The following is a 14059-nucleotide window of genomic DNA, read 5'->3' as shown; positions in this document are numbered from 1 at the left end:
CACATGCAATTTGTATTTATAGAAATAGAATATATTTATTTCTGCATTTTTTTCTTTCTCCTTGTGGTTTTCAAAGAATTTTTCCTACAAAAATTATTTTTAAAAACCTTAAAAAATAAAGAGTGGTGATGATTCATTACACATTTCTTGGCAGGACAACACACCTTCCTTCCTTGAAGTCCAAGAAACTCCTATTGAATTTTAGGCCAAGACTTTCTCAATATGGGTGCTTTAGTTCTAAATAACCAGTTTGCAAAATAAAACACTGAGACTATCTAAAATACCTTTTATTTTTTTTATTTTGCACAAATTTAGAAGTTAATAAAATAAAACCCAGGAAAATCTTTATTAGGACCTTTTAGAACTCTAGTTGTTCTGAGTTGGAATGAAATTTGGAACACTGGATTGACAATTTTGGGCAAAATGATTTGGAGTGGTTTAAGTTCCTGCTGTTATTGAGTTTACAAAATATAGGTTATCTCAGAAATACTTGATTATTTTTGCATTTAAATGGAAAATCACTTCTACGCCATTGTTGGGAGCAGAAAACCTAACCATTTCTATATGTATGTTAAATTGCCATGCTTTTCAGTAAATTCCAATTGCAAAGGTGCAATTAACCGAAACAGCTTTTTTTTTTTTTTTCCCCCGGGTAGTTCAGTACTTTAAAATCTCATTTCTACCAAGCTTCATTAATTACTAGTGCACAGCAGATATCAGATATTAAGTGCTGTAGGACTTGCATAAGAAACGTGTTTGTAACAGTTGTTCATTAAATTTCAATCTTGTTTTTGCTAGTATAATTTCTTTGGATTTTCTCCATTAAATGTTTTTTACACTAATGATAATTCTAGTTTTACTTAAATTCTACCTGAACTAGGAAACAGAAAGCTATGGCACATCTAAGAAGTATGGGTTTTTTAAAAAATAGAAGCCTAAAAGCATAAAATAGTAGGTCAGCTCTACTGAGATAATTCCTGAGTAAATACTAGGCTTCACTAGTCATGCCAGGTTTCTTCTTGTGTGAAGTTTTTTTCTGAGAGTAACATTTTTCCCATATACCCATATTCCTCAGGATAAAATGTTACTACTGCAAGCCTTATCAAAGCTTTCCCAGCTGAAAACATTTGGAAAGTGTCACAAACAAACCATTTGTGATGGATAAACTGCCTAAAGTTTCCTTCTGTCCGAGGAGCTGAGTTCCCAGACATAACAGCACTTATTGCTCAAATGCTAAAGACGTGAGTTAGCTAATGACTAAGTCCCCACATTATAACAGAAGTTACACAGGAAAAAGCTGGGCTTTTTCAGGAAGTCTCCTTAGTTTAGTCCAACTGGCAGAGATGACGCTATTTACTTTATACTCAAGCAAAACAGCAATTTAATGTTTCGTATACATTTTAATTTTCCAATATGTTGCAAAATTCTGAATACAAACCTCATTACTGCCTTACAAAATCAATTAAAAGAAAGCACACGTTTGTAACAGCTGATTAATAGACATTAGGATTCCTGGAAAAAGCACTAAAAGAGACACACCATTGAGTACTAGTCTGTAGAAGTGAACTAACAGGATACTGAAATGCTTAAAAATTGATTTTTGCAAAAATTGGAGGCAACTGTGCTTTAGTCTAGTTTCAGTTTACTCCATATGGTCAAAACTGGTACAGTTGACAAAACACATTTGTTCCTCAGAATTCTTTAACAGTGATTCTTCCTCTTCCATATTCCTTTGAATATTTTTATTAGCCCTCAGAAAATTCAATTTAATTAGGGCAGAAGCATTTAGAATTCCTAGTTCAGATATTATGTGCTGCTTTCAAAAAGCTACTTGCATATGCTAAGTGGAATGCTAATAATAGACAAGTACAATGCAAAGTTTGTTTCAAACTTTCTGAGAAATTACTTTCTGACAGTCTTGAGGAGAGCTATTAAATGTCAATTCAGTATTGCTTTTGATTTCCTTAGACCAGATTTAGCAGCTGAACTGAATGAAGCGAAGCACAAGGGAAGACATCCTCAACATAAGCTTCCCAGGCTTTTATGTTTAGATCAAAGGGAATTGATTTACAATTCTGAGGATGAAAACAGTGGTGAAGGAACCCAGGCAGCTTTAAGTAAAGCACTGACATCAGTGACAGATCTGATTTTAGCTATGAGTGCCATCAAATAAAAACAAGGCCAATGGCCCTGTCAGAAACATGCTTTCCTTTCCCTACCCTACTTGTAACAGTAGTAACTATGTAAATGCAAAAAAAAAGTAAAATGAAGTTATGTCGAGGAAAAACAACCAAACCAAACGCAAAAACCAAACCATTTATATGTCCCAGTTCAATCACAGAATGAATGCAGGTTGGATGCTGGAGAAAGCATCACAGGAGAAACAGCAATAGGAATGAGTGCTGTACTGTATGGTGGGCTCTTAGTCAAATCTAAACATAAACCCTTTGCTGCCTCAGCAATGAGGGGAACAGATACCCTTCCTTTTAATGATGCAGTCCATAAGCCAGGGGTCATCCAGTACTAAAAGCTCTGCAGATCACATCTATGCTTGCTTTTGCTTCAGGGTGAGTTATTTTTTTAATCTTCTAGCCATTTTCAGTGTTAGCATTCATAAGGGTCATTTCAACATAAGGGAGAGAAAAAGCTTTTTGAAGTAACGTGGATCTTTTTTAACAGTGACTATTACTTCTAATATTCATATAGGTGGAAAGTCCTCCTTTTTGTTAGTCTGCTGATTTTTTGATTTTCCTTTTTAAACCACATTATGGCAACAAAAAATGCATAATTCTAAATAAATTAATACTAAACAAAAGAAAATGCAAGATACCATGAGTTTTACGAAGAGCTTCCATATGCTCAAACAGAATTCCCAAAGGAATGAAACAAGCTTGAGGTCTAAGATTCCTGGTGGAAAATACCAGGAGGAAATTAAGCACATCTTTCATGAGGTTAATTCACTTTTCTCTCTGAGAAAAAGCAGAGGAAAGAACAGCTCAGAAGCTATCAGATCCAAGTAGTAACTTGATTCATGACATACCAGCTCCCTTGCTATGTTTTATAATGCTCTCAGCATCATCAGTCCTGGTACTTAGACAATAAAAGGAAATTCATTTCATTTGCTGCACTCAGTGCAATCCCTAAACCTGGGTGTCAAATTCTGCTCCATGGAAGCAAGAAGAACTTTGGCAAAACAGTGTATTTCTTCACAAAAGTAATACCAAATGGATATGGGAGTATATATAACTAAACTCTAGAGTTCTTCGATGACAGCATTTCAGTTGGATGATCATATAGTAGTATAGTTCCTCCTGTTCCTCCTAAAGACAAAAAGAAAAGCATTTTTTTTCTTGTCATCACTGTGCCTGAAAAAAGCAGGTCTTTATTCAAGAAGTGGGTATGCTGATGTTGTTATACAAACAGCAAAGCAAAAAAAAAAAAAAAGATTATTTTTCATCCACAGGAATATTGTCTTTAGAGGTCAGAGTAATAGCAAGAGTAATGACTAAGAGTTACAAATGCACTAATGTCTTTGTTTCTAATCAATTCATATAAGCACATTTTCACTCCTTGAACTTAGTAGCCACTTGTCTGTCAGTTGGCCTTTATGGACAACCAATTAATTGATAATTATAAATTTACCCCGACCAAGCACAGCTGGCAACACAGACATCACCAGTTTTTTATCTTTTTACAAAAGGTTGTCTTTTTTTCAGTGGCATGGCTTCTTCAGCTTAAAAGAAAGAAGCAGCAGCCACAGAGATACTCTCTGGAGCAAACCCTTTATCAAGTATTTTGCTGAACCTATTAGAAACAATAATGTATAATTTCTCAAGCTACAATGCCCCACACCACTTTAAATCTCAGAGTACATGAAAGCATCTCGATAGCTATCTAAGGGTGAAATACACTATTCTCATAGACCAAAAAAGTATCTCTACAGAGATAACACTGGCAGAGGCAGGATATTTGAATTCCCCAGAAAACCCAGGGCAACAGAGCTGCTTTAGTCACTGAGATCAACGCCAGGGTCACTGTGTCACATCACAGGGCCCAGACAGTGCTCCCAGACAGTTCTGTTGCCACTACATTTTCTTCCTTCATATAAAAGCAGTCTTCCTCATCAAGCCATCTTTCCCCCCTACATCCAGGGAGCATAAAGACTTCTGATCAACCTTCTGTCTCAAGGCAAAACCACTCTACACCTGTCCTGGGATAGGAGATAAAGAAATACAAAGAGCAATCTTAAGGGAAAAAAAAAAAAAAAAAAAGCTATCACAGAAAATATATTAAATATATCATCAAATCTAAGCTTTTAAAATTATATGGTTCCCTATTCTATTTGAAGCATTTTAGGAAATGAAAAAGAAAGCATAATAGGTCATAGATAGGGCTCAGAAGCTTTCAATTCAATCCCTCTCCTGTCACTGAATTTCCCCCAGCTTCTTTTTTGGCCTCAGAATGAATGCATCAGTTTAAACCAGAACTGTTTACACATACACTAGCAAAGGAGGAAGGCATATAAAGTAAGAGCAATGCACAGATGAAAGGGACATCAATAAAATCAATTTTCTTTTAAAATATTGCAGCATCAGCAACTGTCCAACAAGATTTAATGCAGTGCTTTGTACAAATTAATTACTACACTATGCATTGTTAAAATATTTCATTTACTTACTTAGACTTATCTGAACTTCACTCTGCACAATAGACTTCAGAGCAAAGTAGAGCCCAGTCTGATTCATGTGCAGACATGGACAACAGAATTAACCCTTTTGGCAGGCAATAGGGAATGGACAGAACAAGGAAAAAGCGGAATCAATAAAAAAGAGGAACCTTTCTGTTACAAACACAGTATCTGAGGTAAATTTTAAACAATTTTTTTCAGGTATATGTTCTTTTTCCTAATATGGAAGAAAACGGCCCTGGATTATGAAAATTATATTAATCAGAGAGATTGTTTTTCTCAGTACTTGTGTATTGGAAGTGATATAAGAAGAGCAAAAAATATATAGAAAAAGATCTTTTCTTGTCTTTATCCATTGATTGTAATAAATTTCAGAGTAATTTTTGTAAATATGATTACACTGCCCAATTTTTTCATGGCACAGTTTCCCTCTAGAAAAATCAGAAATAAGAAACATGAGGTGTTTCAGTAAATTCCCAGGATTGGCAACAGCAGAAGTGAGAAATGGGATTGATCAACGTTTTTAATCAGACCCTGTCATGGTGCATTGTTACACTTGTTACAACATATGTTAGGTAACTATGCTTTAAAGCAGGCTTTGTTGCAATTTTATCATGTCAAAATTATAGATTACAGATTATTCTTTTTGACAACACATAAAATGACACTTGTAATATCAAGCACAATCTATTTTTCCTCAGAAAAAAAATACTGTCCAAAAAGGGACATCTGAAGAGAAACTTGCTTTGACTACTAAAGGATGACTGAAGCTCAGAGAGGTGTTACAGCTGCTAAAAGTTAAATACTTTATATATCGCAAGATATATACTTATATTGCAAGAATAACCTAATTCTTAAATGCATGCATTTATTTCACCTACTTAGGTCAATAAATAGGAAGTTTAAGCTCAGCATGATTAACAAAAAATATGCTGATAACAAAGTACAGTCACAATCTGCATTCTCTTACAAACAATAAATATATACCTATTCTCTAATTTATAAAAAAGAAACACCAATGACTGGAAGATGCTGCAGAAAAGTCTTTTTCAAAGGCATATAGAGATATAAATACTAATCATTCCATGGCAGGATAATACTAGCACCCATAAAATATTGAAATACACTAGTATCTACTGTAGAATAACATCCATAAATAGGAGTGGCACTAAAATGACAAAAGAAAATGTAAAACACAATAATTCATGCAAAGAATTTGAAATACTGTATTTGCCTAAAACTGCTACACTACACAGATTACATGAAATAACTTCTTGTTTAAACTACAAATCTAATGCTTAAATTACCTATAAACCATTAGCCTGAATAATCTCAGGGGAATGTAATTACGTATACGAAGTCCTTCATGTCAATTATACTGAATGTAAAAATAATAAGTAGTAAATAACTTCCCACAAACAAATATTTTCTACCATTAAAGAGATCAAGACTTGTGATTGTTACACACTGGGGCAAAGAAATCATTACAATGCGAAGATTCAGCAGCACTCAGACTTTGAATGTTTAACTCACAATGGGTCTGCAGGCAACCCCTGCAGTGATGGAATCAGCAATGGATCAGAATGTCTCCATAAATCACAAGCTGGTCCAGATTTCACTGAAGCAAATGTAAGTAGCTAAGAAACCAGCATGTAATTGAGAAGTGGAACCAGCTGTCATCTGGCTTCAGGGCTGCACAGGCACACAGCCACTTTCTCATCACACAGCCCTTGTCCTTACTGATAAACCCACCCCCGAATTTAACCACGTTACGCCTCACAAGAGCTGCAATGGAATATTGAGCCACCTTCATTGCACAGATAATGAAAGCAACTTGCTGCAAAGTGAGACTAAAATAAAAACCAGAAGATCATTCACTTTTAAATAGTGAATCAATCTACTCTTCTGAATAAATATTTTAATACAAGTAGTGCCTAACTCCTTTATAGATAGAAACACTGAGGTCCTCTACATGAACATACAGGAGGAGGCTAGGAGGCTCTGTAAAACTTTGAAACAAGGAGTTAACATTACCTTTTAAATTTAACATTATATACTCTTCCTATTTTTACAGTAAAAAAGGCAAGAATCTTCATCTGCAGATGCTGCAATGCTTTTATTTGTATTAACATGCCCCCAGTGAAGCAGAAAAGATTCCTAACCAATAATAAAGAGGGGAATTGCTAATGTATGAATGATATTAATTAAACAGTATGAATGTACTGCAAGACCTAGTTTCAAGGTAAGATAGGAGTAATCAACATAGTTTCTCTCCATTTCTACTTTTCTTTTGGAAAATAACTTCCTCATTTGCTAACCCACTCTTTTATCTTATGGCTATGACACTTTCATCCAGTAGTTTTGTTGTGCCTAAAACAAAATTTAATAGAAGACAAAAAACAGTTATAATCACAAGTCTGCAATATGGATTTCCCTTAATTATAGTTACAGAATGACAAGAGGTTGAAATATAAATGACAGATTATTAGGCACTTTATTATTAAAAAAAATAAATTCTCTCCTTATCCCAAAATTATTTTCAGCCTTTCTATTACCTTGCATGCAAGTCTGACTTGATGGAAACTAATGATTCATGATAAAGCAATGAAGCCCACTTTCAAACTTTGGAAAACTTTAGTGGTGGGTGCTGTTCCCAGAATTGTTTTAATCTTCTCTAGTTATATGCTCCCAGTAAAGCTGCACAGTTAGGCCACAACCTCACAAACTACTAAAGCATGTGTTAAATGCATTTTTCAATCGATGCATTATACCATACTCAATCACCCTGACTTCAGAGTGACTCTCATCAGAATTTTACCAATTTTACTTACAATTAACTTTCTGAAAGCATGACTGAGCCTTAAATTTTTCCTTATTCCTCCAGTATCTTCTCAGGCTCTCCACACATCATAGGGATTCTGAATGATAACTGAAGCTTTTGTTCACCTTATACCCAGTATTAAGTTCTACTTCAAAGACAACCAAAAATACTGCATGCTCAGTGACAATAAAATAATAAAACATCTTTTTTTTCTTCTCTAGCTGTTGTCTTATGTGAGCATATAAACTGTGAATGCTTTCTAAGTTTCCAGAAGCATTTGAATACACTTAATTGGTGTTCCCCCAAAGTGTTTTCCTATTTCAGGAAATATCTCAGATCTTTGGCAGAAAATTCAGTGAAACTCTAGAATTGGACAAAACTTAATTCAACTCTATTCATATGTACGTTACCTTTTAGTAGTTCAACAGCATATTCTATAGCCTATATTTAATTAAATTATCATCAATTACCTTGCTTTCCTTTTTACCTGCATTTTAATGTAGGATCTTCTTCTCCCCTTAACTACAATTCCCAGCCCCAGCCTGCATTTCGTCAGGTTCCTCTTTCACACTCCTTGGAAAATAAAAAAAGGACAAAATCCACAAACCCTATTTCTAATGTCTGTGCATTACAACCTCTAGGCAAGAGTATTATCAAGATGACATATAAAATTTCTTTGGGTGTTTTCCAAGAGATTTGAAAGGGTTTTCTGTTAATGTATCATTAGATCATGGCTATGTGGAAAGAAATGTTATTAGCTCAAACAATTAATATCTCCGTATGATCATTTGCTTCTAGCAATGATTTTTATTTGATTCATTAAATATATGATTGAATTTTGATACTATACAGAAAGATGTAATAACCAAGAAAAATTGAGGGGAAAATCAATCTAAAAATTAAATAAAATGCTTCAGTAGAGAAAGAAGTAACTGTGAAGAAAAGCAGTAAAAAAAGGGGGACGGTTAGCATTTCACTGCTAAGAAAAAATTGTATCAGCGAAAAAAACCCCAACAGTGTAGTTTACAAATTCTAGAAACTCACAAAGAACACTCATACTGTAAGAGAACACTCTTCCTCTAAAAGCTATCAGTTACTTGCCTGGCCCAAGAGAAGACGCAGGTCTGAATTCTGCACTTATCTCCGAAAGGCAGAATTCTTTTATCATTATACTTTCTTATTAACTTGGTTTCTACACCTTATCACATATTAATCACTGCAAGAATAATGTCAATTATCACTACTGTGTCTGCTATAAATAACTAAACAATGAGAAGCCCATCATATGTAACACAGGAAAATCCCTTTTGAGTTTACTATGGACTCCTGGTAGAACACTAGTATTGTCAGGATTTATTTTAATGAGAAGTTCTTTGAAATACTAATTTTAAAGCATGTTTTATTAATTAATATTTTACATTAAAATGAAGTTCTAAGAAACTGAATACAGAAGCTATAAAAGGTTCAGACTTTAATGGAAAACTCATCCTTACATAATTCTGATGTCCTATATACAGCTCTATTTGAATTCACTTCATAACTAATTTGCAGGTCAGTCTACCTGTTTCCTGTCACTTTGAACACCCACAGCCTCACAGCATACCATGGCATTAACCCTGGCCCTTTGTTGTCTGGTGAACTAATTAGCTGTAATTATTAAATTTCTACTGTCTACACTGCAGGTATTTAAAAATCAATCCTTGCAGTCCTTTTGTGCAACACAGTATCTTCCAAAGAACAGAGAAGAGGCACTGGAAGTATAATTTCAATTTTGAATATACTTCTGACATTATTGTGATTCTTAGTTAAGACCTGCTGATACATGTGTTCACATATATGGAACACAATATATATCACTAAAGCAGCATGGTTTGTGGGGTTTTTTTCTTAAGGGCTCATTCAGGTGACTTGCATTTCTTAAGAAACTGCTTTTTAAGAAGTGGTGGTGACTATACATTCTGAAAGGTAGATAACTGACCCAGATACTGATGTTTCTGTCTCAGGTCTCCCTAAATATGCTTTCAATTTCTGGCACTGCCAGTGGAACCCTGCACCCACAACATTCCTGCTTGACTGTGTCCTGAGTTATTGCAAAGATGGTGTTCTGTCATTGAATACCAGAAGCTGTGGCCCCACATAAAGCAGAAACCTGGCCATCATTCTCATGAGCACATCAAAGCTGTCCTCTTGCTCCCTCACTACATCAGCACAGACCAGTAGGAAAGCCCTGACAGGAACTCAGCAGTGGCTACTGTTCCATTTGTCTAAGGTTCAGATGGCAAAAAGAGCCATGGGCAGTGCAGAGAACTCAGTGAATTAGTTCTGACCATTTCACTTCAGTGCAGATATTTGAAAATTAGAGTAACCTAAGATTTCTGATGTTTATGCCCATTAACTGTATATGTGAAAAAACTCTCTGTAAAGCTAAGCAAAGCCTCCTTCACTCTCTGAAGGCATCTGGAAGCCAAAAGCTCCTACAACCTATTAACCTACTCACCATGACAATGAGTTTAGGCTTCCATGATCTGTGAGTGTCTGTGGACTACAAGCCCCAAGCACAAGAATGTACAAAGGCTTTAATTGGCACACCATTCAATGTATCTTACTATGTATAAAAGCCATTTGTGTCCCATGCTTGGGTAAAGAAGGAAGCCTAATAATTTTTTGGAGCAGATATTACTTATCAGGTAGACAGTAAAAGAAATTACTCATAAAATCTTACACGCCTGGGAAAAAACCAAGAGGTGGACATTTAAAGGAGCTTAGTAATACTGAAATAGATATGTCTCTATCTAGACACTGTATTACAACTTGTACCTATCTAAAACTTGTATTTGTTCATTGTCATCTGGGATAATTAAAATACTCACCCACCAAAACTGCATTCAGCCGACTGACTTCAGTGATTTCAAGGACCTCTGGCAAGAGTCTGGGTTGCTCCTGTGTGCCATAAGAGATCCCATCAAGGAGGCTGCACTGTATTTCTTGTGGAGTGGTACATATGTCTAGAAAGTTCCAAGTGTTGCATAAACATCCACAAATTAAACCTCAGTATTACACTGTATCAGAAATTCAGTGTTTTCTCATTTGTAAACTGAGGTATTGTGTAGGCCTATTCCCTTGATGTCATTGAGATTTCTGCTGCACAAAGGAAATCACAACCCTAATCCTGTCTCCTCAGCTACAAAAATGAATGACTTTGATCCAGCAATTATTTCTAAAATGACAAAGGACATGTAAGAAAACTTGGGTGTGGAAAATTGTGCCTAGGTTTCAGCAGTGCAAGTAAATTGAAATGCCTGATGTGCACAGGGACAGCAGCTGAGCTGCAGGGCAGACACAAGGCACAGTAAGGTCGTGCTGGTTTAGGTTCAATTCAGTGAATACAAGTGAACTTTAAGTGTCCCCTGTCATCTTACTCCTCCTGCATCCCTGGAGTATTGCTGTGTCCAAGTGTTTGGGGAGCTGACCTTAACAGAAAGGGTGAGCTGAGGCTGTCACGTGGATTAGCCATAGGGACAGAAATCCTTTTCTGACACATCTCAAAAAAAGCTCTTGCTGCTCCTGCACAACATTTCATGAAGAATGCAGGGCACAGCTCTCCTAGCAGATCACCAGTCTATCTTCCTGCTAACTCTGACCTCTTTATGAAATCCCCGCTTGCACTTAGCAGACTTTCTCTCCCACACATCCCCTCCATTGCAACATCAAGTTCAGTAACTCTCAGAGGCTCTGCTTCCTCTTACCCCACATCCCTCTGATCCCGATGTCATGCTTAAAATCAACTGATGAGATTCTAATCACACCAATAGCAAGAAAGGAGAAAGTTACAAAGTCATGTTATTTTTCATTAAAGGAGCAATAATTAACACTTTAGCAAATGCAAAGATTTTTCTGTTTATAAAGGAAAAAAACAAAACACAGTGGTACATTTTCATTTGTACACTTCTGTACTACCAAGTCAGCCCATTTGAAGTCACCCAGCTTTCCATCCCTTTCCCCATACAGAAAAAAACAAATTCTGGCTACATTAGTAAATATTGCTAATATAGAAAATAATTTATTCTCAGCTGGTAAATCATGAATTAAGATTCAGACTAAGGCACATTTCTCATAGCAGAAATGCAGCATCTGGAAAACAGGGTGTTTATAATATCCAGATTCTCAGGTACAATAGCATAAATGATGATGTTACAGTAACTTCAGGTGTAATTCTATTAATTGGATCTTAAAATTTCAAACTCAAGTAAGATGTATGAGTCATATACACACACTCACAGTATTGAGATGGTTCACATCTGCCATCCTGCCATGCTTCTGACAAACTGCAGAGAGAAAATTCTGACTTTCTTTATTCAGATTGAAATTACATAGAAGTAACCCCATGTTACCTGGCTCTTACCTCCTAATACTATGATTTATATTATCCTTCCACATTCTCAAGAGAACTGAACTTTTATGAAGATTAATGCTACACTCACTTCACTGCACATTAATGTAGAAGACATTATTACTTTGAGCCCCAGGAATTCCCACTGGCAAACGATATTAAATCCATGCGTTGTCTCTCCAGGTATCCTGACATGTCAGCCTTAGACCTGATGTAAATTCAACCGTGGCTGATAGCAGGACTTCAGCCAGAACTTTGATTAAAGTATGAACCCACTTTAAAAAAAAAGATTATCTTGGAAACACATAGCAATGTAAAACTACAATTGTTTCTTCCTATGTCATCCCTTTGGTTTCTACAGAAACTCTAGAGAAGCTGCCAAGTTTCACTTTGAAATATTAATATTTTTCTAGAATTATAAGACCTTAATATATTGGCATATTAATGATATTGTTTAATGTAAGGTATTCATCGTAAAGATGTGCCTTTCAGAGCACTAAAATTTCTAATATTTGTAGAGATTTACCTCTACTTTTTTAAGGGAAACATCCTTGAAACTGCTCTAAGGAAAAATATATAAGATATTTCTTATATATTCTCTGTCGTTTTCCCCAAATAAATAAGGAAACACTGAGAAATTTCAACATTTTATGGTGCCATCATTCTTCAGAATTTAATGAATATAGTCTGTGCAGAGACTTAACATGTCCTCTCCAGCTCCAGATTTACTTATCAAACTTAACTTCCTCTTCAAGCCCTACAAGATTTTGGGTTAGGAAAAGAAAATAAGCACAAGTTGTTCAGATCTGAAAACTGTACAGATGCTTCCCTTCTCAGATGTATCCCTAACTGGTATTGCAGTAATTACACAAACAGATTGAAATTATATGTATCAATTTTGGTGCAGAAGTTAAGAGAATAATAGAGAAAGGAGAGTGTTCATATAGACTGCTCAAAAATCTTTACAATTCTTGGAAAGCAGGATCTTATTCAGCAGCCCATCACCCAGCAAAATGCCTGGCATGAAAAATCTCTCTCTCTGGATTTGAAGGTGAACTGATGGCATTAAATCCCACAGCTCTGCATATTCCTATCTTAACACCTGAAGCAGCAAAGCTAGAAATTATGAAACAGGCCAAGGATAATCTACAATCTAAAGGTCCTGTTCAACTATACATTTAATATTTGGAGCAAGAAGAAAGACTTGACGTATTTACTATTTCTGTGTGGCTTTCATATGGGTAATAAAAATTTAATGGTATTAATCTTCTGATCCCATATTATTGATTTTCACTCTTAGAGTGAAGGTTCCTTTCCTGAGAATTCCCAATGGAACAAAGCCAGGCAACATGTAAACACAGGAAAGGGGATGAGAGTGATCAAAGTGATGCAACTGAACACAGACACTTACCACATATATTAAGTGCAGCATCATTTTTTTTAAAATTTTTATAAATTTTAAATAAACTCCATGAGGGCTTTACTTACCACAACCCTCTTCTTCAAAAATGTGCTTTTATCATATTTTTTATGCAGTGAAACTCTTTCTGTTACAGGAAATAGAACCCTGCAGAGTTTTATGTGGGTAAAAAAGCTGTAGGTAAAGCAGCCCTTTGGGAAAAACATGTCCTGTTAATCATATGCTTGTCATAGTCATACCCTTCACCCTGAGAAGATCTACTTCTACCAAGTCATGCCAGTTTCAAGCTGTCTGGTTGATGGATGCACTCAACATGGACTAAAGTCTGATTTGTGAAATCGGGGTTTGGATCCCAAAGATTTCTCATAAGATTTTAGGGTTCTAAACTAAATGTCAAATGAGGATTCTAAACTAAATGTCAAATGAGAAGTGGGCATTATCCTGATAATTTTCACATTTTAAGTCAATTCAAGTGTAATAAAAAATAGCACTATAGGGCAAGGAGCTACTTTTTATTCTTGCATCTCATAACAGCTTAGATTTTGCACCCAAAATATAACAGAAGAATTCAAACTATTTCCCTTGAAATATTTTTTTAATTCTGTTTGACTTTAGAAAGGATGAACTTGAACTTACTCACTTTGTGCCATAACTCTGCCCCATTAAATACCATGGTTTTAATTTATAGCCTTCTCCACTGGCTCCGAAGTCTAATACTGCCAACATTTCTGCAGAGCATTC

The 14059-nt window shown here is 35.5% G+C and overlaps 1 long non-coding RNA gene across 2 annotated transcripts in view; it reads right to left on the bottom strand.

The window, feature by feature from the left end:
• LOC115496226 (uncharacterized) overlaps positions 1–14059 on the bottom strand; it is a 170375-nt gene that overhangs the window by 103966 nt on the left and 52350 nt on the right. The gene's annotated exons all lie outside the window — the stretch shown is intronic.

The sequence above is a fragment of the Taeniopygia guttata genome, chromosome 8 (genome assembly GCF_048771995.1).
Source record: "Taeniopygia guttata chromosome 8, bTaeGut7.mat, whole genome shotgun sequence".
In the NCBI taxonomy this organism is placed as follows: Eukaryota; Metazoa; Chordata; class Aves; order Passeriformes; family Estrildidae; genus Taeniopygia; species Taeniopygia guttata.
The sequence above is the reverse complement of the archived record's forward strand: the minus strand, read 5'-3'. Positions and strand labels throughout refer to the sequence as shown.